Genomic DNA, 27,757 nt, shown 5'->3' with positions numbered 1-27,757 from the left:
AGCCTGGAGGTGTGTTTGGGGTCATTGTCCTGATGGATGGAATAGCATGCCGCTGCAAGATGCTGTGGTAGCCTTCAATTTTGAATAAATCCCCAACAGTGTCACCAGCAAAGCACCATCACACCTCCTCCTCCATGCTTCACAGTGGGAACCAGTCCATCCGTTCACCTTTTCTGCATCGCACAAAGACACAGGGGTTGGAACCAGGCCCGGACTGGGACAAAAAATAGGCCCGGGCATTTTTGATTGAGCAGCCCATGACATGCTAACCGGCACCTCCGGCTGAGAACATGCGGGGAGGTGGAGAGCACTGGTGGGTGGTTGAGAGCACTGGGAGGTGGCAGAGAGCATGGAGGGAGTTGGAGAGCACTGGGGGGGGGGGTGGCAGAGAGCATGGGGGTGGTGGAGAACACTGGAGGGGGTGGAAAAGAGCACTAGGGGGTGGCAGAGAGCATGGGGGAGGTGGAGAGCACTAGGGGGTGACAGGGAGCACTTAGGGGGTGGCAGAGAGCCCTGGGGGGTGGCAGAGAGCACTGGGGGGGTGGCAGAGAGCACTGGTAAAGAGGTTGAAAGCACTGGGGGTGTGGCAGAGAGCCCTGGGGGGTGGCAGAGATCACTGGGGGGTGGCGTGGCAGAGAGCACTGGGGGAGGCGGAGATCACTGGGGGGAAGGTTGAGAGCACTGGAGGGGAGGTTGAGAGCACTGGATGGGGGGTGGCAAAGAGCACTGGGGGGTGGCGGAGAGCACTGGGGGGTGGCGGAGAGCACTGGGGGGTGGCGGAGAGCACTGGGGAGTGGCAGAGAGCACTGGGGGGTGGCAGAGAGCACTGGGGGGGTGGCAGAGAGCACTGGGGGGGTGGCAGAGAGCACTGGGGGGAGGTGGAGAGCACTGGGGGGTGGCATGGGGGTGGTGGATAACACTGGAGGGGGGTGGCAAAGAGCACTAGGGGGTGGCAGAGAGCTTGGGGGGTGGCAGAGAGCACTGGGGGGTGGCAGAGAGCAATGGGGAGTGGCGGAGAGCCCTGGGGGAGGTTGAGAGCCCTGGGGGGTGGCAGAGAGCACTGGGGGGTGGCAAAGAGAACTGGAGGGTAGCAGAGAGCACTGGGGGGGGGGGTAGAAGAGAGCACTGGGGGGGGGGAGTTGAGAGCACTGGAGGGGAGGTTGAGAACACTGGAGGGAGGTTGAGAGCACTGGAGGATGGCAGAGAGCCCTGGGGGGTGGCAGAGAGCCCTGGGGGGTGGCAGAGAGCACTGGGGTGGTAGCAGAGAGCATGGAGGGAGGTGTAGAGCACTGGGGGGGTGGCAGAGAGCACTGGGGGGTGGCAGAGAGCACTGGGGGGAGGTGGAGAGCACTGGGGGGGGTGGCAGAGAGCATGGAGGGAGTTGGAGAGCACTGGGGGGGTAGCATGGGGGTGGTGGATAACACTGGAGGGGGTGGCAAAGAGCACTAGGGGGTGGCAGAGAGCACTGGGGGGTGGCGGAAAAGAGCCCTAGGGGGTGGCAAAGAGCCCTGGGGGGAGGTTGAGAGCACTGAGGGTGGCAGAGAGCACTGGGGGGTGGCGGAAAAGAGCCCTAGGGGGTGGAAAAGAGCCCTGGGGGGAGGTTGAGAGCCCTGGGGGGTGGCAGAGAGCACTGGGGGGTGGCAAAGAGAACTGGAGGGTAGCAGAGAGCACTGGGGGGGGTAGAAGAGAGCACTGGGGGGGAAGTTGAGAGCACTGGAGGGGAGGTTGAGAGCACTGGAGGATGGCAGAGAGCCCTGGGGGGTGGCAGAGAGCCCTGGGGGGTGGCAGAGAGCACTGGGGGGGGGGCAGAGAGCACTGGGGGGTGGCGGAGAGCACTGGGGTGGTAGCGGAGAGCATGGAGGGAGGTGTAGAGCACAATGGGGGGGGTGGCAGAAAGCAATGGGGGGTGGCAGAGAGCACTGCGGGGGGTGGCAGAGAGCACTGCGGGGGGTGGCAGAGAGCACTGCGGGGGGTGGCAGAGAGCACTGGGGGGTGGCGGAAAGCACGGGGGGGTGGCGGAAAGCACTGGGGTGGTAGCAGAGAGCATGGAGGGAGGTGTAGAGCACTGGGGGGTGGCAGAGAGCCCTGGCAGAGAGCACGGGGGGGTGGCGGAAAGCACTGGGGGGGTAGCAGAGAGCATCGAAGGAGGTGGAGAGCACTGGGGGGGAGGTTGAGAGCCATGGGGGGTGGCAGAGAGCACTGGGGGGTGGCAGAGAGCACTGGGGGGTGGCAAAGAGAACTGGGGGGTGGCAAAGAGAACTGGGGGTGGCAGAGAGCATGGAGGGAGGTGGAGAGCACTGGGGGGTGACGGAGAGCTCTGGGGGGTGGCAGAGAGCCCTGAAGGAGGGTGAGAGCACTGGGGGAGGGTGAGAGCACTGGGGGTGGCAGAGAGTCCTGGGGGGAGCTGGAGAGCCCTGGGGGGGGTCTTGGAGAGCCCTGGGGGGTGGGGTGGCAGAGAGCCCTAGGGGGAGGGTGAGAGCACTGGTGGGGGTGGCAGAGAGTCCTGGGGGGAGGTAGAGAGCCCTGGGGGGGGGAGGTGGCAGAGAGCCCTGGGGGGAGGATGAGAGCACTGGGGGTCTTGGAGAGTCCTGGGGGGAGGTGGAGAGCCCTGGGGGGGGGTCTTGGAAAGCCCTGGGGGGGGGTGGCAGAGAGCACTGGGGGGAGGTGGAGATCACGAGGAGGCAAAGTGTATGGAAGGTGGAAGAGGAGCAGTGGGGGCGGCTGCATATAAAAATCTTTTTCTCTATCGTCTCCCTTCTGCTGTATTGGAATGCCTGCTGCTTTTACTGTACCTCTCACAGCCTCAGGCATTCCAATACAGCAGAAGGGAGACGATAGAGAAAAAGATTTTTATATGCAGCCGCACCCACTGCTTCTTCTATCCAGGTTACAGGAGCGGGGGGAGGGGGGCTGCACTCACGTTTTCTTGAATCCGGTCCGGTGTTGTAGCAGCAGCCAGCAGGTGTCGGCTCTGGCTCCTCCCCCTCGCAGTGACACCCCCCGGCCGTGGAGAGGCCGAAGGCTTCTCATCTAGCTCCTCCCCCTCGGTGTTTACTTCCACCCGGGCGGCCGCGGAGAGGCTAGATGAGCGGCGCGGCTTGTGCCTCGCGGCTTGCAGCCTGGCGGCCTCTCGGTGGCCGGTGCCCACCGGGCGTGTGCCCGGTTTGCCCGATGGCCAGTCCGGGCCTGGTTGGAACCAAAGATCTCAAGTTTGGACTCATCAGCCCAAAGCACAGATTTCCACTGGTCTAATGTCCATTCCTTGTGTTCTTTAGCCCAAACGAGTCTCTTCTGCTTGTTGCCTTTCTTTAGCAGTGGTTTCCTAGCAGATATTCTACAATGAAGGCCTGATTCACACAGTCTCCTCTTAACAGTTCTAGAGATGTGTCTGTTGCAAAAGGTGGCTACTTTGAAGAACCTAGAATATGAAATATATTTTCAGTTGTTTCACACTTTTTTGTTATGTATAATTCCACATGTGTTAATTCATAGTTTTGATGCCTTCAGTGTGAATCTACAATTTTCATTGTCATGAAAATAAAGAAAACTCTTTGAATGAGAAGGTGTGTCCAAACTTTTGGTCTGTACTGTATAAACGCGGTGACTACAGCAGGCTCATACCCCAGATGATGTCTCTTTAGACTAAACGCGTTGGGACGAGCCCTGCTGATGTCATTGTGTTACCCACAAACTTCAATTTTAAGCTCTTGATCCACTTTCTAAATTTGAGTCTTTTCAATTTTCTTTTAATAAATTTTACGTTTATACGGATACACACTGTGTCTTGGTCATGCTATTTTGAACACTTGAGAGGATTTGTTCTGACAAGTTGGCTGCTTCTGAAGACCGCTTCTTGGTGACATCTCTTGACCAATTGGATTGCCTTACAACTTGATCTGGAACCCAGATGTGGAGGTCCCATATTTTGGTGGTTGCACCATAAGCCTTGTTAACTCACTGAGCATATGCCCATTTGAGTCCTCTCACTCCGGTAAGCCTCCTCACTAACCGGTGGTGGTTCTATTGTCTGTCTGTGTCCTCGCCTCAACATTGATGTCATGTGGAATACCACTTCTAGTTACATCATTTGATTTCACCGTTTATTTAAAGACTGCTATGTTTGTTTTAAAACAACTTTTGTATGATGGCACATGGACATTAGTTTTGATGTGAATTTCACATCTTATTTTCATTATTATTAGTTTTTGTGGTCATTGCACAGTGTACATTAGTTTGTATACCTATGTATTTCCATGTTTTGAGCGCTGCACATAATTTCACTTTTTACTTCTTTTTTGATTTACACTTGTCTTAGTGTTGTGCTGGCTGCTACTAGATATATGTCAGTGCGATATACACCAAATTTTACTATTTAAGGTTTATTTGTCTACATCTGTGGAGATCCGGGGATCAGACTCTTTTTTTTATTTTTTTTATCTTATTTTCTTTCGCCAAAAGGACCCAAGAAGGGGCAGACAGCTTCCAAAGCTTTCATTGCCAATTGGGTCCATCAATTGGTCATTCAGGCCTATGGTCTGAAACGTAAAGCTCCTTCCTTTAGGGTGAGAACTCATTCTACCAAGGGTGTAGGTACCTCCTGGGCTTTTTGCCATCAGGTATCTGTGGCTCAGATTTGTAAGGCTGCTACCTGGTCTTCAGTGCATACATTCACAAAAATGTATCAAGTGGGTGTTCGAGCAGCCAAAGTACATCATGGGACACAGAGTCGCTAATATTCATTACCTGCTGGGATGTCCCAGAGAAATAGCCTTGCTATCCCGCTTAAAGGGACCAACGTACAGCTACGACAGTTCGCGGGATCGTTCTGACCTGCCACCGTATAACGGCGGCGGCTGGTCGGCAAGTGGTTAAAAGCCTTTTTCTCTTATCGTCCATGGACAGACACAGCTCCTTAAATCTTGACAAGTGGGTTATGTTCCTGTTCACAGGAGAGGACTAGGCAGAAACATGTTAGATAATTAAATACATGTTACTTTAACAGAGTTGAACAGCCCCACCCAGGGGGCGGTCCCTCCAGACATAACCCTTCTCCCTGCAGTATGCAGCCTCAGTTTCATTCTGCCTAGCAAAGGAGAAGTACGTATGGCTCCCTTTGGGCCCAGCGCCCTGAGGAAAATTTTTATTTTATTTTTTCTTGAAAGAATATTCTATCAACTGTCGGCTGAGAGACAGGCTGGATATATAGATCTTTGTAGTCTACTCAGTCCGGCCAGCGAGCGCGAGCACACCTTTGCAAAGAGGCTGGGTCTGCCACGACATACCTCATGAAGCCGGTGAGCTTTCCGCTCCGAGGTCCACATATGACTGAGCTGTGGTGTTCTCTCACTCAGTGGACCGGGCCGACAGCTACCTCGATTGCAATTGTAGGTCTGTCAGGAATGCGTCAGTGAGTCCTCGCTTGGACGGGTAAGTACAGTCCCTGCTAATTAGGTGGGTTGGTACGGCTGGGCATTCCTGGGGTTCGGGAGTCCTCCTATCCATATTTACGGTGAGTACAAAAAATCCTATTTTTTCTATGCGTCCAAATATGGGTAATTCAAATTGTGTTTGAGAAACAAGTGTAGAATGACACCACCTACTTCTATTCCAGCAGTAGAGTTATATATAAAAAAAAAAAAAAAAAAAAACAGACCAAGAAATAAAGGCTTTTTTGCATGACCAACCTATATTTGACCATCTGGCTGAAAAACTAGCATTAGCCTCCTTGTCGGCTAGGTGGGATATAACTATCAAGCCAGCTGACAAGGGTTAATATATGATATTAACCACTTAACGACAGCCCACTGTATATATATACGTCCTATTTTTAAAGCTGAATATCTCGGTAACGGCAGCAGCTGCTGCCAGAACCGGGATATCCACCTTTACAGTGGGCTGCTGTGTAAACGATAACGGCGGTCTCCGCAGCGGATTCGCCGCAAGATCGCCGTTATCGGTGGCGTTATCGGTGGGAAGTATCGGTGGCGGGAGAGGGCCTCCCGCCGCATTTCCGCGCCCTCCGCCGCTTACCGGAGCCGTCGTTTTTTTTTTTTTATTTCAGTGTAAAAAATAATAAAATTAATAAAAATAAATAAGAAAACAAAAAAAAAATTTTTAAAGCGCCCCGTCCCGACGAGCTCGCGCGCAGAAGCGAACGCATACGCAAGTAGCGCCGCCATATGAAAACGGTATTCAAACCACACAAGTGAGGTATCGCCGCGATCGTTAGAGCGAGAGCAATAATTATAGCCCTAGAGCTACTCTATAGCTCAAAAAATGCAACCTATAGAATTTTTTAAACGTCGCCTATCAAGATTTTTAAGGGTAAAAGTTTGACGCCATGCCACGAGCAATTTTAAAGCGTGACATGTTGGGTATCATTTTACTCGGCGTAACATTATCTTTCACAATATATAAAAAAAATTCTGGTGACATGGGATATTTCAAGTTTGTATACAATTAACCCTCATGAATTGGGAATTGAAGCCTGTTGCCGACTCCTGACTGAGTCAGGATTATACAATAAAAACAGATTACCATACTTATCGGAGTATAACGTGCACTGAAAGCGAAATAAGACAACTAGAAAATGCATTTCTCTTTCGTTCATGGACGGACACAGCCTTAATCTTGACAAAGTGGGAATTAGCCTTCCTTTAGGAGTGACTAGGCAGAAATTGTTAATGGGGTTGTAAAGGAAAACATTTTGTTTTCATAATAAGCATCCTTAACCACTTCCCGACCGCCGCATGTAAATGTACGTCCACAGAATGGCACGTACAGGCAAATGGCCGTACATGTACGTCCTTGCCTTCTAGCGGGTGGGGGGTCCGATCGGGACCCCCCCCACTACATGCGGCGGTCGGATTCCCACGGGGAGCGATCCGGGAAGACGGCGCGGCTATTCGTTTATAGCCGCTTCGTCGTGATCGCTCCCCGGAGCTGAAGAACGGGGAGAGCCGTATGTAAACACGGCTTCCCCCGTGCTTCACTATGGCGCTGCATCGATCGAGTGATCCCTTATGTAGGGAGACTCGATCGATGATGTCAGTCCTACAGCCACACCCCCCTACAGTTGTAAACACACACTAAGTGAACACGAACTCGTACAGCGCCCCCTGTGGTTAACTCCCAAACTGCAACTGTCATTTTCACAATAAACAATGCAATTTAAATGCATTTTTTGCTGTGAAAATGACAATGGTCCCAAAAATGTGTCAAAATTGTCCGAAGTGTCCGCCATAATGTCGCAGTCACGAAAAAAATCGCTGATCGCCGCCATTAGTAGTAAAAAAATAATAATTAATAAAAATGCAATAAAACTATCCCCTATTTTGTAAACGCTATAAATTTTGCACAAACCAATCGATAAACGCCTATTGCGATTTTTTTTACCAAAAATAGGTAGAAGAATACGTATCGGCCTAAACTGAGGGAAAAAAACATTTTTATATATGTTTTTGGGGGATATTTATTATAGCAAAAAGTAAAAAATATTGAATTTTTTTTCAAAATTGTCGCTCTATTTTTGTTTATAGCGCAAAAAATAAAAACCGCAGAGGTGATCAAATACCACCAAAAGAAAGCTCTATTTGTGGGGAAAAAAGGACGCCAATTTTGTTTGGGAGCCACGTCGCACGACCGCGCAATTGTCTGTTAAAGCGACGCAGTGCCGAATCGCAAAACTTGGCCTGGGCATTTAGCTGCCCAACGGTCCGGGGCTTAAGTGGTTAATCGCAGACATTCCTCTTTTCACTTCCTCATTGTTGGTTTTTGCTCAGAAGTTGCTCTATTTCTTCTCTGTTCTGTTCACTTCCTGCTTGTCTGATTGTTACTGACCACTGTGAAGGGAGGCTTTACTGCGGTGGTGAGTAACGTACTCACCCCCTCCTGGGAACTACATCTGTGCGGCAGGACGCTCTCTACGTGTTAGAGACTTCAAGAAGGTGTGAATTACTGGGCGTGCCGCAATTCATACTGGGAAATGTAGTTCTTACATGAACAAACGATGCAAACCAGGAAGTGAATGAGAGAACAGAAACTAGAATGCCGGAGGTGATATAGATGAAGGAATTTAATAGGTTTTTACTAATTTTTTTAACAGAATCATTACACTATTCTGTCTGTCTACCTTGCAGAGATTAATTTTAGGCAAAACATTTTTTTCCTTTAGTGACCCTTTAACTTCAAAGCTGAACAGCCCCGCCCAGGGGGCGGTCCTACTGGCTATATCCTCTCAGGCTGCACCAAGCAGCTCAGTTTTTTTCTGCCTTCCGTATTTATCTGCGTATAACGCGCACCTAATTTTAAGAGGGAAGTTTCAGGGAAAAAAACTAAATTTTAAATAATGAACTTTGAAGCAAAACAAAGGTAGCTCAAAACTGTTTTTTATTAATAGTTAAGCACTTATAAAGGTAAAGAACATAACATGAAACTAAAATCAACTGTTTTAATGAATAAACTTGGATATTAAGGTACGGTACATGTTTTTGCAGAAGTTTAAAATTTAGAAATCGCTGCTGTCTGAGAAACCAAGAAACTCTTCATCTTCACTGCTATCTTCAAAATCGTACTCAACACTGCTGCTTTGACTGCTATTGTCTTCATATAGCAGCTCGTCTAATTTCCCATCCAAAGCATTGCTTATGCCACATTTCTTAAAAGATTTGATGACAATATCTTCTTTAACTGAGTCCCACAAAGTCTTTATCCACTGACACACTTTTGTAATGCCAGGTCTTTTCAATCACCCAGAATTTGTAACTTCATGTTGCTTTTCATCACACATGTATTTATTCTATTCTTCACACATTAAGGCTTTGAAGGGCTTGTTAATGGAAACATCTAATGTCTGTAATTGTGATGTTAGTCCTGGAATGACCGCCATCTCTGTGTTGCACATTTTAAATTCTTTCTTTGTTGGCTCTGTAAGATGAGATCTAAATGAGTCCAGTACTAACAAGGACGGCTTCTTTAACAAAGCACCCGGGCGCTTCTCCCACACATTTCTAATCCAAAATCTCATGCCTTCTTCGTCCATCCAACCTTTAGGGTGAACATGCACCTTTATGCCAGTTGGAATTTTCTCCTTTGGAAGAGTTTTCCTTTTAAAAATGACCAATGGTGGCAGCTTGTTTCCATCTGCAGTGCACGCAAGGACCACGGTATAATGATTTTTTTCATGCCCTGAAGTTTTGATCGTAAAGGACTTGGTACCTTTTGCTTCCACAGTTTTATTTGAAGGAACATCAAAAGTGAGGGGTACATCGTCCATGTTGCCGATTTGACCAATTTCAACATTTTGTCTTTTCCTTTGTTTGATAATAAAGTGATGGAAATGTATTATCTTCTCTTCATAATCTTCCAGCATATGCTGGGCAATCCTGGTTCTTGTTCGCATCCGAAGCTCATGCCTCTTCATAAATCTTTGACACCATGATGTTGTCCCTTTGAAATCCTGTATTTGCAACTCTTTGCTGATTTTCACTGCTTGAATGATGATCATTTTTGTTGATAAAGCAATGCCAGCTTTTCTATGATTTACTACAAATTCCTTCACCTGATCTTCTAATTTTGGCCATTTAACAATACCGCTGCGAATATTGCATTTTGTTTTTAATAATGTCTTGAGTTTTTCTTCCACTTTTCGCCAATCTCGTATTGTGCTTTCTGTTGGTGGCTCTCCAAAATGCCTTGCTGCAGCCCTATTTCCATGTTGTTTGGCATATTCCACAACCTTTGAAACTTGAAACCAGCTGTATATGCTCCACACTTTTTCTTTTATTCCATTAGGGATACCAGTGGTATTCTTTTTACCTAAATTTAAATAAAAAAGAGTAAGGTAGTATTGGGTGTGTAAATTTACCAGTACTCTGTTGTAATGTGTGTAGTATGGTATGGTAATACTGGTGTTATTATCATACTTGCATTGCATTTGGACCAAACTCGCACAGGACCCTTTTTTGGGTCCGCACCAGAATTGGATTGCATGGGTGTTCACACCTAGGCGATCTGATTCATGTCTGAACTGTCAGTTTGCAGTGCGATATGCCATTAACAATGTATTGACACTCCCTGCAGATCGCATAGGACAGTGTGAACTGCTGTGCGAGTCGGGTGCGATGCGGGAACCCGCAGTGGATTCACAGGGTTCCCGAATCGCACCCAACTCACACATCAGTTCACATTGCCATATGCGATCTGCGGGGAGTGTCAATACATTTGTTAATGACACCCCCATTTCAGCTCGCATATCGCACTGCGAACTGACAGTTCGGACATGAATCGGATTGCATAGGTGTGATCCGATTCTGGTGCGGACCACAAAAATGGTACTGTGCGAGTTTGGTCAGAATGTGATGCATAAAATTGCATCGCACCGACATCGCATGTGATTTACACTGCAGTGCAAATTACATGCAATATCGTAGAGTGCACAAATGTGAACCGCACTGAGATAAAAAAAATGTACATTCTCTTTCATTAATGACAATTTCATATTTTTTTTAAACATTTCAGTTCGTTGTTTTTTTTTATTTATTGGAATTATTTTGGAATTATTTTGGGGATTCATTCAGTGCTTGTATAATGAATGTAGTATCGTTTAAAAAAAACCGATTCAACCTGTCTGACATTCATTATCCACGCACTGAATAAATCCCCAAAATAATTCCAAAAAATTAAAAATTTCAGTTTTTTTTTTTTTTTATTTATTGGAATTTTTGGGGGGATTTATTTATTCAGTGCTTGCATGCAGGTGTTTTTTTTTTTTTTAACATTTCAGTTAATTTTTTTTTTATTGGAATTAATTAATTCAGGGCTTGGACAATGCTCAAACCATCTACACTGTTCCTGTGTGGTGAGTTCTCTGGGGGGGAACCCCTTTTCTCTGCTGCAGCCAGGAGTGGTGGGTTACTTGTTTGGGAGTCCCTGTGTCAGGTGTGTTGACAGCATGGCGTCATAAGTAGATGCTTTTTCCCCCCAAGACACCTGAGCTGGCAATTGATGCCCCTGCACCCGATGTATCGGTGGACGCTATGTCGGCAATCCTAGATGCCTTTGTTGCCAAGGTGGAAGCAGCGCGTGGGAGAACGGGGGCTAGAAAGCGCCCCCTCCCCCGCCATCTTCTGGGGACAACTCAGATGCAGAGCCGGGTCCTGCTAGCGCTCGTGACCCTGGCTCTGAGATAGCTGAGGATGCGGACCAAGATCGCCCAGACAGTGAGGAAGACTTCGGACCCAGGTAATAGGGCTCTAGTAAGTGGCCTTATCACCGCAGTGTGCGATACTCAAAAGATAGAGGCGTCTGCAGACGCGCCGGTCCTCTTTGGGTTCCGTAAGGCAACTCGCACCGCAAAAGTGTGTCCTTGTGTGTCTTATTTAGACAAACTTTTATACAAGGAGTGGGATAAACCACAGATCAGGCGGTGCACTACCCTCTTGAAGAGAGTTTCTTGAAAAAATTTACCTTGCCCCCGATAGTGGACCCTCCTGTGTCCAGACTAAACAAGCTAACCACCATACCGGTGGAGGGGGCTTCCGCCTTCAAAGACCCTGCGGAAAAGAAGGCTGAGGCGATCACCCGCAACCTGTACACAGTAGTAGCTTTGGCGGTACGCATAACCATAGTTGGGGCCCTGGTGTCTCAGACACTCACGGAATGGGCAAAGATGCTTCTCAATGGGTTACAAGCACATCAGGCTTGCCCGAACGAGGTAGCTCTAGCTGACCAACTGGTGCAAGGCCTAAAATGTGTTGGCGAATCAGCCTTGGACACTATTCCTCTGCTGGCCAGGGCTTCAAATCAGGCGGTGGTGTTACACTGTCTACTTTGGTTAAAGATTTGGACCGCCGACCAATCTTCCAAGAAAGCCCTGATGGACTTGCCCTTTCAGGGCGACAGACCAATTTTTAGTTTTTAGCACTGTTGCACTTTGAATGACAATTGCATGGTCATGCAACACTGTACCCAAACTAAATCTTTGTTGTTTTCCCCCCACAAATAGAGCTTTCGTTTGGTGGTATTTGATCATCTCTGCGTTTTTTTTTTTACTTTTTTATTTCATAAATATCACAATAAAAAAAAAAAAAAAATCCTCAGTTTAGGCTGATACGTATTCTTCTACATATTTTTGGTAAAAAAAAAACGCAATAATCCTATATTGATTGGTTTGCGCAAAAGTTATAGCGTCTACAAAATAGGTGATAGATTTATGGCAATTTTATTTTATACATTTTTTTACTAGTAATGGCGGCGATCTGTGATTTTTTTTTATTGTGACCGTGACATTGCGGCGAACACATCGGACACTTTTGACACGTTTTTGAGACCATTCACATTTATACAGTGATTAGTGCTATAAATATGCACTGATTACTCTGTAACTGATTACTGTGACTGTCAGGAAGGGGTTAACCACTAGGGAGCGCTGAAGGGGTTAAAATGTTCCCTATAGTGTGTTCTAACACACATTGGTCTCCTCACCGCTGACAGGAGGTGGATCTGTGTGTTTACTCCTGCCGTGATCACCGGCAATCGCGGGTGCCCGGCGGCAATCGCGGCCGCCGGGCACGCGCACCGGGTCACGAGCGGTGCCGCGTGCGCGCCATAGAACGCCGGGAATACAGGACGTCATATGACATCCACCCGGATCGAGGGAGGATTCCTGCCGACGTCATTTGACAATGCGTCGGTAGGGAAGGGGTTAAAGCATGCTCTCATTGACTTCAATGTTAAAAAAAAAAAAAAGTGTGAAAAAGCTGATAAAAAATGAAGAAGTCCCCTCATTAGCTGAAAGAACTGAACATTTTAAAAGTTGAATGCTTTAATAGCTGAAATTATGCAGAAGTTACGCAGAGCCAAAAAACGTACGGAATAATAAAATTAAGAATAATAAAAAACGAATAACAATACTGGCAATGCTTGGAGAGCACTTTTATGCAGGACTTGATTCCAATCCAATTTTTAAAATACAAAATAGAATTAAGAAAATTGTAAAACAAGCTGTAAATTATCAAAGAAAATTGTACAACAAGCTGAAAATCGAATAAAAACAGTGCTGTGAAAAAGTATTTGCCCCCTTCTTAATTTTTTGCATTTCTCACACTTAAAGGTGTTGTAAAGGAAAACACATTTTTGCCTAAAATTAATGTAGAGTAAATACCTATTAAATTCCTTCTTCTATATCACCTCCGGCGTTCTTGTTTCTGTTCTCTCATTCACTTCCTGGTTTGCGGCGCTCGTTCATGTAAGAACTACATTTCCCAGTATGCATTGCGGCACGCCCAGTAATTCACACCTCCTTGAAGTCTCTAACACGTAGAGAGCGTACTGCCGCACAAATGTAGTTCCCAGGAGGGGGAGAGCACATCACTGACCACCGCAGTAAAGCCTCCCTTCACGGTGGTGAGTTACAATCAGACAAGCAGGAAGTGAACAGAACAGAGAAGAAATAGAGCAACTTCTGAGCAAAAACGAACAATGAGGAAGTGAAAAGAGGAATGTCTGCAGGTAAAGGATGCTTATCATGAAAATATTTGTTTCCCTTTACAACCCCTTTAAATGATTCAGATCATCCCCCAAAAAAAAATGTGTTTGCTTTTTTTTTTTTCACTTTATTGGAAAGGTATGCATAGTATTTAAGTTACATACAGTAGTAGTAAGTAACAATACATTACACAAAATTAGTGTGGTATATTACAGCTCCTAAGGAGCTCACTTAGGCAGTCAATGAATACAAAAGTCTAAACTGTATTTATAGCTTAAGTAGTATAATAACATTTTCACAACAATACTTAAAGCGGGGGTTCACCCGAATTTTTTTTTTTTAACATTCGTTTGAGGCTAATTGTGGGAAGCAGAATCGGGTGTTTTTTTTTTTTTTAAATCAATGCAGTACTTACCGTTTTAGAGACAGATGTTCTCCGTGGCTTCCGGGTATGATCTTCGGGACTGGGCGTTCCTATTTGATTGACAGCCTTCCGACGGTCGTATACAGCGCGTCACGAGTTGCCGAACGTCGGTGCGGCTCTATACGGCGCCTGCGCACCGACGTTCGGCTACTTTCGGGAACTCGTGACGCGCTGTATGCGACCGTCGGAAGGCTGTCAATCAAATAGGAACGCCCAGTCCCGCAGCCCATACCCGGAAGCCGCGGAGAACATCTATCTCTAAAACGGTAAGTACTGCATTAATTTAAAAAAAAACACCCGATTCTGCTTCCCACAATTAGCCTCAATCTAATGTTAAAAATTTATTTTTTGGATGAACCTCCACTTTAAATGATAGGCTAATGTGAAGCTTAGAACAGGGCATTGGAACTTGATTTAAGGTAATAACCTGGAGAGAGAGTATGGAACAAACATTTCACTCTCTGGTGTCCTATATTCAAATCGTTTGGCCTATTGTGGTAAGAAAGGTAACTACCCTAGCGGTTGCGGTCAACGGACCCCCTACCATCCAATGTGGGTGGAAGAGTTGGAGGTGGGGATTAGCACCAGTATATTGGAATGCACATCTTGGCAGCATTTATTAAGTGCATAGCTAGTGATTTATGGTACTTCTCCTTATGGGAAGATGAATGATGTAAGAACATTTGGGCAGGTGAGAAATTGATCGTAAAGGTTGTGGTTCGGGTAGAAGGGCTGGATTGAGAGGCAATCCCACCAAATGTGTAATAGGGAACCCACTTCTCTCGAGCAACACCCGCAGAGGGGGGATAGCGTTGGAGAGATCTTATTTGGTCTGAGAGGTGTACTATACCATCTGGAAAATATTTTATAGCCGTTTTCCTGAGCTGAAACATTGGTCGATCCCTTATGGATACATGTATAAATGCAGGCCCAGTCTTCTGTGAGATCTACGGATAGATCTCGTTCCCATTTCTGGCAAGCTGTGTTGGATTTGGGGTTGTGTTTGGCAAAATAGGATGGAATAAATGTCTGAGATTATGTGTCTTTGAGGTTCTTTCTGCATGCATAGTGCTTCAAAAGAAGTTTGTTGTTGAGACCATTTCGGGTCAAGTTTAGAAGTCTCTACAAAATTTCAAATTTGGGCGTATGCACAGAAGGGGAAAGATTTGCTTAAAGAAAATTGAGCTAGTGATGAGAGGGTTAGAAAGCATCCCTTAGAGAAGAAATGTTCTGCTCTGATTTTTGGATGGGGCCAGATGTTGGAGAGAAAAAGAGTTCGATAGGCCAGGAGGGAAGTCTGTATTTTGTCGAATGGGGGTTAATGAGCCTTGCGAGGAAGAAATATGTATTTTTTTTACATGCTGCTTGAAAAATATGTAGAGTAAAACCTATTAAGGGATGTGATTTGCAGACCAATGGGATATGATGTGGAGCAATCCATAGGAGTTGATGCAAAGGTCCTGGGCAGATGGCATGTTCGAGTTGGACCCATACTTTGACCGGAGAGTGTACATTCCAATCTAAGACTTGTGCAAGTTGACCGGCCCATTGGTATTTGAGTATGTCAGGAAGGCTGTCACTTGCTTTCTGCTTGGGTATCGTTAATCATTCAACGTTTAATCTCGGGCAGGCTTTGTTCCAGATAAATTCTGTGCAGGCTCTCCGATAGGAGGAGAAGGTTGTTGGTATTCTAATAGGCACAGTTTGCATTACGTACAATATTCTGGGAAGGATATTAATTTTGACTCTCGGCCAAACCATGAGAAAAGGCCTGCAGACCATAACTTTAGGTCTATTATTTAGGATTGAAAGATGGTTCTTTGCATAGAGGTCAATTAAAGGGGTTGTAAAGGTTTGTTTTTTATTTTCTAAATAGGTTACTTTAAGCTAGTGCATTGTTGGTTCACTTACCTTTTCCTTCAATTTCCCTTCTAAATGTTTTTTTTTCCTTTGTTTTCTTTGTCTGAATTTCTCACTTCCTGTTCCTCCTCAGTAAGGTGTTCAGTAAGCTGTTCTAAATGACTTTCCACCGCTCGGATGATGGTGGAAAGCTTACTGAGGAGAAACAGGAAGTGAGAAATTCAAACAAAGAAAAAAAACATTTATAAGGGAAATCGAAGGAAAAGGTAAGTGAACCAACAATGCACTAGCTTAAAGGAACCTATTTAGAAAATAAAAGACGAACCTTTACAACCCCTTTAATTTAGATTGTAACTGAATTCCAAGATACGTAATAACATCTGGTTTCAACTTAAATGGGAAATTCGATTGGCATCATCTTACTCTTTCTTTGTTTAACAATATGTTCAATTTTGCAAAATTTATCTGTCGGTTACAATACTTTTGAAATTGTTGAAGTCTTTGAGTAAGTTAGGTATCATGGTGCTGGGTTCTGAAGGGAAGAGAAGAATGTCATCCACGAAGGCCGCTACTTTGTAGGAATGTAGGACTATAGAGATTCCATTAATATCGGGGTTCGCTCTGAGGCATCTAAGAAGGGTTTCTAGGGTGAGAACAACAATTATGGGGATGGGGCATCCGTGTCTTGTCCCATTGGAAATTGAAAAAAAGCCATTGACTCTGACTGTGGGGGAAGAATACTTCCAAGTGCAACGTGTTCTCGAATGTCAATAACTTGAAGAGCTGCTGTCATGTAGTCCCAAGCCACCCTGTTGAATGCCTTTTCCGCATCCAGGGAAAGTAAGATGCCAGGTTGCCCTACCGAGGTCAGCCAGTGATATTCATTTATTTTATGGTATTATCCCTAGCCTCTCTTCCGGGTATAAATCCTACCTGGTCTAGGGAGACTAGTTTAGCAAGTTATGGTAGTAAGCAGTTGGCTAATATCTTGGCATATATTTTCAAATCAACGTTTAAAAAAGAGATTCGCCTGTAGTTGGTGACTAATGAAGGGTCCTTACCCCAGGGCGCCCGGTCGCAATTGCGACTAGAATTAGCCCCCTGGCGCCCGGGGAAGGAAGCATAGGCCTGCAGAAGGCCGCAAAAGCCGCGGCCTCAATTACCGGCTGGCGCAACACAATCGTGCGGCGAGGGCGCACAGAGACACAGGATGTGTCACGATCGCAACGGGCCACGCCGGCCGGTAATTGAGGCCGCGGCTTTGCGGTCTTCTGCAGGCCTATGCTTCCTTCTGTGATCTGGCGCCATCTTGTGGTGGCCGTTGGCATGACAAGTAAACCAGCAATGCCAATGAAGCTTCCCCAGTGTTTTCACTGCCATCTCCTTCCCTATAATTAGAGCCCCCAAACATTATATATATTTTTTATTCTAACCCTAGAGAATAAAATGGCGGTCGTTGCAATACTTTCTGTCACATCGTATTTGCGCAGCAGCCTTACAAACGCACTTTTTTGGGAAAAAAATATACTTTTTTTAATTAAAAAATAAGACAACAGTAAAGTTAGCCCAATTTTTTTATACTGTGAAAGATGATGTTACGTCAAGTAAATTGATACCCAACATGTCACGCTTCAAAATTGCGTCCGCTAAAATCTCCATAGGCGACGTTTAAAAAATTCTACAGGTTGCATGTTTTGAGTTACAGAGGGGTCTAGGGCTAGAATTATTGCTCTCGCTCTATCAATCCCGGGCGATACCTCACATGTGTGGTTTAAACACCGCTTTCATATGCAGGCGCTACTCACGTATACGTTTGCTTCTGCGTGCAAGCTCGGCGGGACGGGGGCGTTTTCTGGCTCCTAACTTTTTTAGCTGGCTCCTAGATTCCAAGCAAATTTGTCAAACCCTGCCTTACCCAGTTTAGGAATCACGGCTATGTGGTCACGAGAGGGTAGTGATCAAGAGGATAGGGAGTTAAATGCTTTTAAGAAATGGGGAAGAAGGGTGTCCGTGAAAGATTTGTAATAACTGACTGTAAAGCCGTCCGGGCCTGGGCTCTTTCCGGTTTTTATTTGTTTGAGGGCTGTGGTAGCTTCTTCGGCTGATATGAGGAGCTTAAGATCTTTTGCCTCCGACACCGTTAATGCTTTGGGGCTGTATTCATGTAAACAAATCTTTAATCGATTGTAGCCTGGAAAAGTTTATTTGAATCAGGGACCAGGAGGTTGTAAAGTTAAAGGAATAGTGTATGAAATGGTTTGCTATGTCATTGTTAGAAGTTACTTTGTTTCCTTGGGAATCAGAAAGGGAATGTATTGTTGCAAATGTTTCTTTAGATTGGAGAGCTCTGGCCAAAAGTTTACCAATTTTTTTTAGCTTATTCATAAAATACTTTTTGGAAGAGTACATAGTTAAGTTAAATTCTTTCGTTTAATTCCTCCCACAGGTCTTCTCTAGCCTGCTGGAGTTCCTTAAGGGAAAGCACGGCTTGTGATCTCTTGTGCGCCTTTTCTAGGGTGTGAATATGGGCGGTTAAATTATGTGGGTTTGACGTTCTCGTTTAAGTTTCGCTGCTTGCGCCATCAATTCACCCCGCATAACACATTTATGCGCTTCCCATGTAGTCAGTGGAGAGATCTCAGGGTTAAAATTTTCTGCAAAGAAATGGCAGATGCGCTGGTGCATTGTAGATATAATAGCAGGGTCTGTGAGTAGAGAGTGGTCCAGCCGCCAGATCGAGTGGGAGTGTCGGAGAATTCTAGAGACATTGAGATAGGGTGGTGATCTGAAAAATACAAAGGATCTACCGATGTTGGAGAGAGCATTGGGAGATCCCTTTGAGAGATGAACAGGTAATCTAGTCTAGAATAGCATTGATGCAGGGCCAGAAAAAAGGTGTAGTCTTTCACATTTGGATTCAAGGTGCGCCACGGGTCCTGTAGCAACATGTCCCGTAATTGTAGTCTTAACGCTTTCAGAGCCCTATATGGTAGTGGAGAAGTTCCGTTAGATGTGTCGAGCAAGGGGTTCAGGGGGACGTTAAAATCCCCATCTAGGATCAAGATTCCTTTGTGGAATGTAGAAAGGAGTTTTACTGTGGAGCGGAAGAAGGTGACTTAGTTGGTATGTGCATAGATGTTTCCTAGAGTGAAGGGTTTCCCACTGATTTTTCCTTTTCCTGGCGCAATTTAGGACAATCACTGATTCTCAGTTGTGGGCTAGATACGACATCAAAACCTTAAGAGGTGCCTGAGGGTGTGCTGCTGACTTTCTCCCAGCTCTCTGGGTTGCATGGTTTGCCTGGATGGATGTTCTTTCGGTATGCCCAACTCCAACATGCTGCCAGGGCCCAGTTTTCCGAGCCTCCCCTCCTCCAACTAGACCCGGGTGAGGATCTGCTGTCTCGTAGCGGTCTGAAGAAGCCTCTGCCCGCTCTATACAGTACTCTGTTAACCACTGAGTCTCCTAAGATGGATAAACTATGGGACAGGTGGAAACTGGACATGCCCACCCTGGATAGGGAAGACTGGGCAGAGTGTCTAGAACAAGGCCCTAAGTTGGTAGTCTCATCTGGTGACAAGCTGATCCAAATAAAATTCTTCCATCGGTTCTATTTTACTCCTGTCCTATTGCACAAGATATATTCTGATAGGGATCCACCACTGTAGGACACAATTGGGTTCATATTTCCACATGTTCTGGGAATGCCCAGTCGTCTCTGCCTTCTGGTCTGATATTTTTGAACAACTGATCCTTCAGCTGGATTTGTCTGTCCCTATGTCAACTGAGTTGGCCCTGCTGGGAATACATAAGGACGAACAACGACCCTATCTTAGTAAATTATTGATCTGGTATCTCCTGTTCTACGCCAATAAATAAATTCTGGTCCTGTTATTGTCATGAGATCTACCTGTTCTGTTGTCTGGCTGCTCCGTACTGATTGGATAGGAAATGTCTTTTCACTGATGTGTATTTTTCCTTGTACACCATGTTTTGCTGTGTATGATTTCCATGTCTTATGTATTAATCTGTATTGTTGTGCAATCCTTCAATAAAGCACTCCTGATTGTTGGGGGGGGGGGGAAAGTATAAAGGTGGGACTATTAAGCTATTCTGGGGCAAGGACCGATTAAATTGCAATAGTCATTCTAAAATGGGACCATGATTTGAGTTACAGGGCTCCAAACCCGGTCGTAAATTGTCAATTTGTCTAGTGATCCTTATGAGATTGTGGGAGTAGCTAGAGTCATTATGCAAGTGCCTCTACATGGATAATACATTTTGTGTTGCATAGGAGAAAGATGTGGATGCCTATTATGTACCCTTGAGTGTTTAGTGAGTCGCAAGGGCAAAAGTCTCAGCAGAGGCCTTCTGAGATAGCCCCTCAATTTGCAATTTGTAAATTGGATAACAAACAGAGAATCTGCAAGTCATCCCTTCTGCGTGTTAAACCGTGTTGAATAATAACCTATCACATATTAAACAGGGCGAGGCACTTAAAAATACAATACAATGGGAGTTATTATAATGCAAATCGTTGAGGAGAGCCATGGGTAAGGGGTAAAGGGTGAGGTCTGCCATGGAAAGGGGCTTTGAAGTGTAGTTGTTCCAGCCACAGCTGCTAATGCTCACATAGTCACATTGTTCAGCATAAGATGTGGGGAAGGAATTCAAGGGCCCAGAGTCTGTGTTCAACACCTAAGGCAAAAGAGTGTTAGCAACGGTAGTTTATTGGGTCTCCACGTCTGGTTTGATTGAAGGGTTGGAGGTTATGACACAACTCTTATTCAAAAGGCATGCGAGTTTCGTATCAGGGCGGGAGAATGGCAAAGTGACATTTCGGGGAAGGGGTAGATATGGGCTCCTGAGTCAAACACTAAAAGTGAACAGGGAGTTGGAGAGGGTGCTGGCAAGAGGGGTATAGTATGCCATAGGTTCCAAGTCTGACAACTGTCATTGGGTTTCATGCCCATAAGATGAGGAAGCAGGATGGAATAATGAAATAGTGGGTTAGGGGTACATGGGACTAGTAACAGGATCTGGTGAGAGTTCAAGCTCAAAGGGTGTTTACTTCTAGTTACATAGTTAGGTTGAAAAAAGACACAAGTCCATCCAGTTCAACCACAAAAAAAAAAAAAAAAAAAAAAAAAAACACAGTACAATACCATACACCCAACTCCATACCCACAGTTGATCCAGAGGAAGGCAAAAAAAAAACAGCAGAGCATGATCCAATTTGCTACAGCAGGGGAAAAAATTCCTTCCTGATCCCCCGAGAGGCAATCGGATTTACCCTGGATCAACTTTACCTACAAATCTTAGTACTCCGTTATATTATGTACATCCAGGCCTTTCTTAAAGCAATCTACTGAGCTGGCCAGAACCACGTCTGGAGGGAAGAAACCTTTCCGTATTTGGAGATGAAATCTCTTTTCCTCTAGACGTAAAGAGTGCCCCCTTGTCCCCAGTGTTGACCGTAAAGTGAATAACTCAACACCAAGTTCACTATATGGACCCCTTATATATTTGTACATGTTGATCATATCCCCCCTTATTCTCCTCTTCTCAAGAGTGAATAAATTCAGTTCTTCTAATCTTTCCTCATAGCTGAGCTCCTCCATGCCTCTTATCAGTTTGGTTGTACTTCTCTGCACTTTCTCCAGTTCTCCGATATCCTTTTTTGAGGTCTTACTAATGATTTGTACAGAGGCAAAATTATATCTCTCTCTCTGGAGTCCATACCTCTCTTAATACAAGAAAGGACTTTGCTCGCTTTGGAAACCGCAGCTTGGCATTGCATGCCATTATTGAGCTTATGATCAACTAAAACCCCCAGATCCTTCTCCACTACAGATCCCCCAGTTGTACTCCCCCCTAGCATGTATGATGCATGCATATTCTTAGCCCCCAAGTGCATAACTTTACATCTATCAACATTAAACCTCATCTGCTTATCTGATGTCTGCCCTGATGTCATGTTTTCACCAGAGATCTCACCATGCAACATTTCATTCTTGGATGTAATGATTACTAATTGTCAAGGCTCTCTGGTCACATCTCTCTTTACAAAACCCACCGACAGAAACACACTCTTGCACTATCAAAGTGCACATCCCAAACATCTTTTGAATAGTCTGCCAATATCTCAATTTTATGAGAGTGTCACAAATCTGTTCCGATGAAGATGACAAACTACAGCAGCTTAACTACAGCAGCCTATGTCTGCAAAACAACCGGCCTTTTTAAAAGGAGGTTTCAAAAACAGAAGTAATATTAGACTCACCCTGGCAGATGAGGATGCGCAAATTGACCACAATAAACCAGTGGCCGTACATTTCTTCAAACACAGACATCAAACCCATGAACTAAGAGGAATGGTCATTGAACATGTTCAACAACCCATTAGAGGCGGTGACCGTAACCGACAACTGTTACAATGTGAAGCTTATTGGATCCACACCCTGGGCACGGTACACCCTGGAGGACTCAATGCCAACCTATCATTCACATGCTTCCTGAATGAGAGATAATCGATCTGTGTTCCTGACTTAAATGATGATCGTACTTTAAATTATTTTCCTTCTTTCCTTATTTTTTTCCTTCTTATCTCTATTTTTTTATTTATTTCAATTTTATTTTTATTTTTATTTAGATTTATTTTCTATTATTTATATTTAGTTTTATCTTTATCTATGTTTTCCTTTTTCTTTCTCATTTTTCTTTCTCATTTTTCTTCCTTCTTGTTGGCATTGTTCTGATGACAAATCCATGGCAACTTTAATTGGGATCACTTCAATTACTGTGACTACGTCACCTACAACGTGAAGCTTATTGGATCCACACCCTGGGCACGGTACACCCTGGAGGACTCAATGCCAACCTATCATTCACATGCTTCCTGAATGAGAGATAATCTGTGTTCCTGACTTGAATGATGATCGTACTTTTAAATTCTTTTCCTTCTTTCCTTATTTTTTTCCTTATCTCCATTTTTTTTCTTGTCCTATTTTATCCTCTCTATTTCATAATTCATATTCCTTTTCCTCTCCTGCTTTCCCTTATTTTCTCCTATTTTCTTTTCTTTTCCTCTCTTTCCCCCTGCCTTTCCCCTTCTTCTCTCTTCTTCCTCTCTTCTACCTCTATTTTTGGTTGTTTAATTTTTCCACTCGTTGGTCATTTTCTCCTCGCTCTCACTCTCGTCTTTTTACTCTCTCAGCTCACCCCCTGATTGTTTGCAGTCCGCCCTGGGGGCGGGGGAAGCCAACGTCACTCATTTTTATGGCGTCAACGGCCCCAAGACTGCAGCTTCTCCTGTTGCCACCCACCGCTCTGCAATGCGCACGTGCGGACCCGCTATAGCTATGGCACACATAGCTTCCCCGCACTGCCGACGTCGCACGTTTTCCATGCTGTGGCTTCTCGGCAAAGGAGCGTCTCTGGTTGCCATGACACCGCTGCTGCGATACAGCAGCGCGGTTCACAGTGACGGCTTCAATCTGACTTGACCCAGCACAGGCGCCGATCTAACACTGCATGTGGACATGTGTCAGCACTTTAAAGGTACAGTAAAGGATTGTTCAATATGCCTCTTTTATACAACCTTTTTATACAACCTCTTCTTTGACATATGTTCTGTGCTATTTGGGGCAGTATACCAATGCTTTTAAGTATTTTGAGCAGTTTTCTGATGGGCTTTGTGAGGTCATACCTGTCTGGGGTGGGGGGGAGTTTGGTTCTCTTGTGTGGTTTTTTTTTCTGGCTTTTTGATTGGTTGATGACCTTCTTAAATTTTGCACACTGTAACCCCACATTTATCACATGCCTGACGAAGGGGCCCTGCGTGGCTCCGAAATGTTGCACTCTCTTTGTGTTGTGATCATGCAATAAATCATCTGCTTGGACGCTATTTTCATCGTTTCATGGTGTGCTGGCAAATATCTCAACTGTAACTTGCACCAGTATCCAGCTGGTTGTTGCTACAGCACCCGAATCCAAGAGCTTATCCAGGAAAGTATGCAATGGGAATATGAAGTATGTATATATAGAATAAACAGTACGCACATACAGACAGAATCAGAAGTAGACGATTGCATATATCACAAAAACCTTGTTAGTTTTGCCATGCTGGTCCGCTGCAGGCAAACAACTGCCCTCCAAAGCCGTGGGGGCAGAGGATGGCCAAGGAAACAAAATTTGTCTGTGGTAATAACCAGGGCTGGAAAAAAGCATAGTTTCAAGTGTGTCACCGTTGAGGTCTTGGGGGCAGTTAGTAACTGAAGAGTGCACAACGGTGCAGGGTGGAAAGTTTACAAGAGTTCAAGGGGTACAGATGGGACGCCTGAGATTTGCAAGGATCAATAGGGTATGGGGGGAAAGGATGGAGGGGAAAAAAGGGGGGGTTTAAAGTGCTTCCAGGCAGCTGAATGGGAACAATGGGTATGGGCAGCCCCAACACTGGCCGTGCAGTAATGCAGGTGGGAGCAGGAATGGGCAAAGCCCAACTTACGGTTCACGTATAGTTGGATGATTCAGGGCTGAAACAGTGGGGACCAAGGCAGAGAAGTCATGGTCAGAAGGTGGCAATGAAAGGTGACAACTGGAGGTGGGTGCGGGTCAAGCCGCGTCTGTGCTCCAACCACGACAGTACTGCTTTGGGATCTTCAAAGAACTGGGCCTTGCCATCGCAAACACTTGCAGTCTTGGCAGGAATAACCTTGCATACGTCAGATGGTGGATGTGTAGTTGCCACTTGGCCTTGACGAACCGCGCCCTCCTCTTTTTGCACTTCAGCTGAGAAATCCGACAACACAGCAATGCGGATGTTGTCGAAGGAGATGTTGCCTTGTTTACGGGTTAACCGCAGGATAGCATCCCTGTCTCGGAACTTGGAGATGAAGATACGCGAGTGGCACCACTGGGTGGGGGGCGATGAACGTGCTCCACTACAACTGTTGGGGTGAAGACCTTTCTGCTGAAGGTTTTGATTAGCAGGTTCTCGAGGAACGTGGGGGGGGGGGGGGGTCAGAGCCTTCAGACCTCTCAGGCAGACCCACAAAACGGAGATTTGTGGGTCTGCGGCAGAGTCTGTTCTCCATGTCATCTTGCTTGCTGAGAACAGTATTAAGCTGGTGCTGCAGCCTTTCAATTGTCACCTGCAACGGTGGCAGTTCATCCTCCATACGGCTGACCCTGCGTTCGGTTGCAGTTTATGTATGTCTTGCCTAATGAGGGATATGTCGACCTTCACCTCCTCCATCTTTGAGATGAGGGTAGTTCTTCCTCCTCCTGAATTGGAGCAACGCCATCTTTCTACACCAGGTCCTGCTCCTCGTGAAATTCGTTCAGCTTTGCCAGGACTCCGGAGGATAGTTTCGGCTGAAACATGGAGGCGGATGAAGTGCGGAACACGGTGGGTAGCTTGGTGTGGTGGTAGGAGAAGGATTCCCCCCCAGGATCGGTATAAAGGAGTATTTTCAATCGGAGCTCTCGGTCTGCACTCCGTACGCCATGCAGCTCCAGGCCACACCCCTATGTGGTCTTCTATTATGTGAAAAAAGGTGAAAATACATCCGACACGGATTGGCTGGCGCTGCTGTCAATCACATCCAATGAGGCGTTGCGCCGGGGGCGGGGCCAAGTGTTGCAGTCTGCGGCTATGCCCGCCGCTGTATCACGGGAGCGCGCCCGCAAGAGCTTTCCACCATGCGAGCGAGCTTGCATGAAGGTGGAACGCTCTTGTGGAGGGGGAGCCATGACAGCTGCCGAGGGACCCCAGAAGACGTGGATCGGGGCCACTGTGTGCAAAACGAGCCACACAGTGGAGGTAAGTATAACATGTTTGTTTTTTTTTTTGTTTGTTTTTTTGTTTTTAACTTTAGTGTCGCTCTCCAGTATCTTCCTGAATATAGTAGTTAAACTAACAGGTCTATAGTTACTTGGTAAAAACTTTGATCCTTTTTTTAAATATAGGCACCACATTGGCCATATGCCAATCCACTGGTACTATTATAGTCATTAGAGTCCCTAAAAATGAGAAACAATGGCTTTAAAAAGACAGAGCTCAATTATTTTAGGATATGTGGGTGGATGCAATCTGGTCTCAGGTGCTTTGTCCAACTTTATTCTGTCTAAATATTTCTGGACCATATCACTTTTGAGCCATTGTGGATTGTGTCAATACAATCCCCATTATGGACATGAGCTCCCCCACGCTCCACATATTCTGTTATATGCTTTGTAACATTTAAATGATGATGGTGTTCCTTCATTTTTATATTTTTTAGAAGCTTCTTTCTCATTTATAACTTTTTTTTTTTACTTTGGCTGTGAGCCATATAGGTTTTATTTTTGGCCTTTTAAACTAAGGCTTTTTTCTCACGAGGCAGACTCTGTCGCTACGGAGATCTCTCCGCTGAGCCGGGGGATGACAAGTCACTCTCTGCTCACTGAGCGGGGAGGGGCTTGTGCAGTGCCGCAGTCTCCTATGGAGAGATCTGATAAAAACTGACAGCATGTCTGTTTTCATCACATCTCACCCAATCAGCCATGGACGGATGAGGACGTACCGCCATGCGTCTAATTTTGGCAGATCGGGTCGGATGTCAGCAGACATGTCTCCGCTGATATCCAGCGCTCCCTAGGATTGCATTGAGCAGCCGTTCAGGTCCGCCGACAAAACTGACAGGCGGAAAATATATTTTACAGTGAGTTTGCATACAGTCTATTTGCAGAATTCCCATTTTTGTTCTGTGTTCATCTATGAGAATATTTTCTCCCAGTCTAAGTCCTGAAGAGCAGCCCTCATCCTTGAAAAATGTGCTCTCTTAACCACTTAAAGGGGTTGTAAAGACAAAAATATTTTCCTCTTAAATTAAAGTCTGACAGTAGCTGATAAAGTAAAAAGTAATGTTTTGCATTATAACTAGTTTGATACCTGTTGAAATCGAGCTGTTTTATTCACCTCCATCACTCCTGAATCATTATTCTCACTGACTTCCTGGTTTGCGGTGTGCATTCATTCTTGCTACATCACGGCCTAATGGGAACTACAGTTCCCATTAGGCTTAGCCTCCATGCTTGTGAGGGATAAGAGAGCATCTTCACGCAGGGCTGTAGTCATAGGGAGGGGGTGAGCACATTCTGCTTTCCACCATGCAAAACAGCTCAGATGCTGGTGGAAAGCAAGAAGAGGAGTGACAGGAAATGGCATTTTCAAACCTGAATTACTGTATTTTGGAGGTCAAAAGGAAAAACAAGGTAAGTGATATTTAAATGCTCTAGCTTACAGCAATCAATTGATCTAATAAAAAACGAACCTTTAGTGTTCCTTTAAGGACCGCCTCCTGCACATTTACGTTGGCAGAATGGCACGGCTGGGCACAGGCACGTACCTGTACGTCCCCTTTAAGTGCCCAGCTGTGGGTCGCACGCGCCCGCGACCCGGTCTGAAGCTCGGTGACCGCGCCCGCGGACCCGATCGCCGCCGGTGTCCCGCGATCAGTCACAGGAGCTGTTAACACACCTTCCCCGTTCTTCACAGTGGCAATGTCACTGATTGTCTGTTCCCTGATATAGGGAAAGACGATCAGTGACGTCACACGTCCAGCCCCGCCCCCCTACAGTTAGAAACACATATGGGGTCACACACAACCCCTACAGCACCCCCTAGTGGTTAACTCCTAAACTGCAATTGTAATTTTCACAGTAATGAGTGCATTTTTTCCGCTGTGAAAATGACAATGGTCCCAAAAATGTGTCAAAATTGTCCAATGTGTCCGCCATAATGCTGCAGTCACGGAAAAAATCGCTGATCGCCGCCATTGGTAGTAAAAAAAAAATATATTAATAAATAAATAAATGCCATAAAACTATCCCCTATTTTGTAAATGCTATACATTTTGCGCAAACCAATCGATAAACACTTTTTGCAATTTTTTTTTTATTTATTTTTTATTTTTTGGGGGTAATTATTATAGCAAAAAGTAAAA

The 27,757-nt window shown here is 45.6% G+C and overlaps 1 protein-coding gene across 6 annotated transcripts in view; it reads left to right on the top strand.

The window, feature by feature from the left end:
* Nucleotides 1-27,757, top strand: part of ICE1 (interactor of little elongation complex ELL subunit 1) — a 537,335-nt gene that overhangs the window by 475,818 nt on the left and 33,760 nt on the right. The window lies entirely within an intron of this gene.

This window comes from Rana temporaria, chromosome 5 (genome assembly GCF_905171775.1).
Source record: "Rana temporaria chromosome 5, aRanTem1.1, whole genome shotgun sequence".
Lineage (NCBI taxonomy): Eukaryota > Metazoa > Chordata > Amphibia > Anura > Ranidae > Rana > Rana temporaria.
This window is presented reverse-complemented; position numbering and strand designations above follow the sequence as displayed.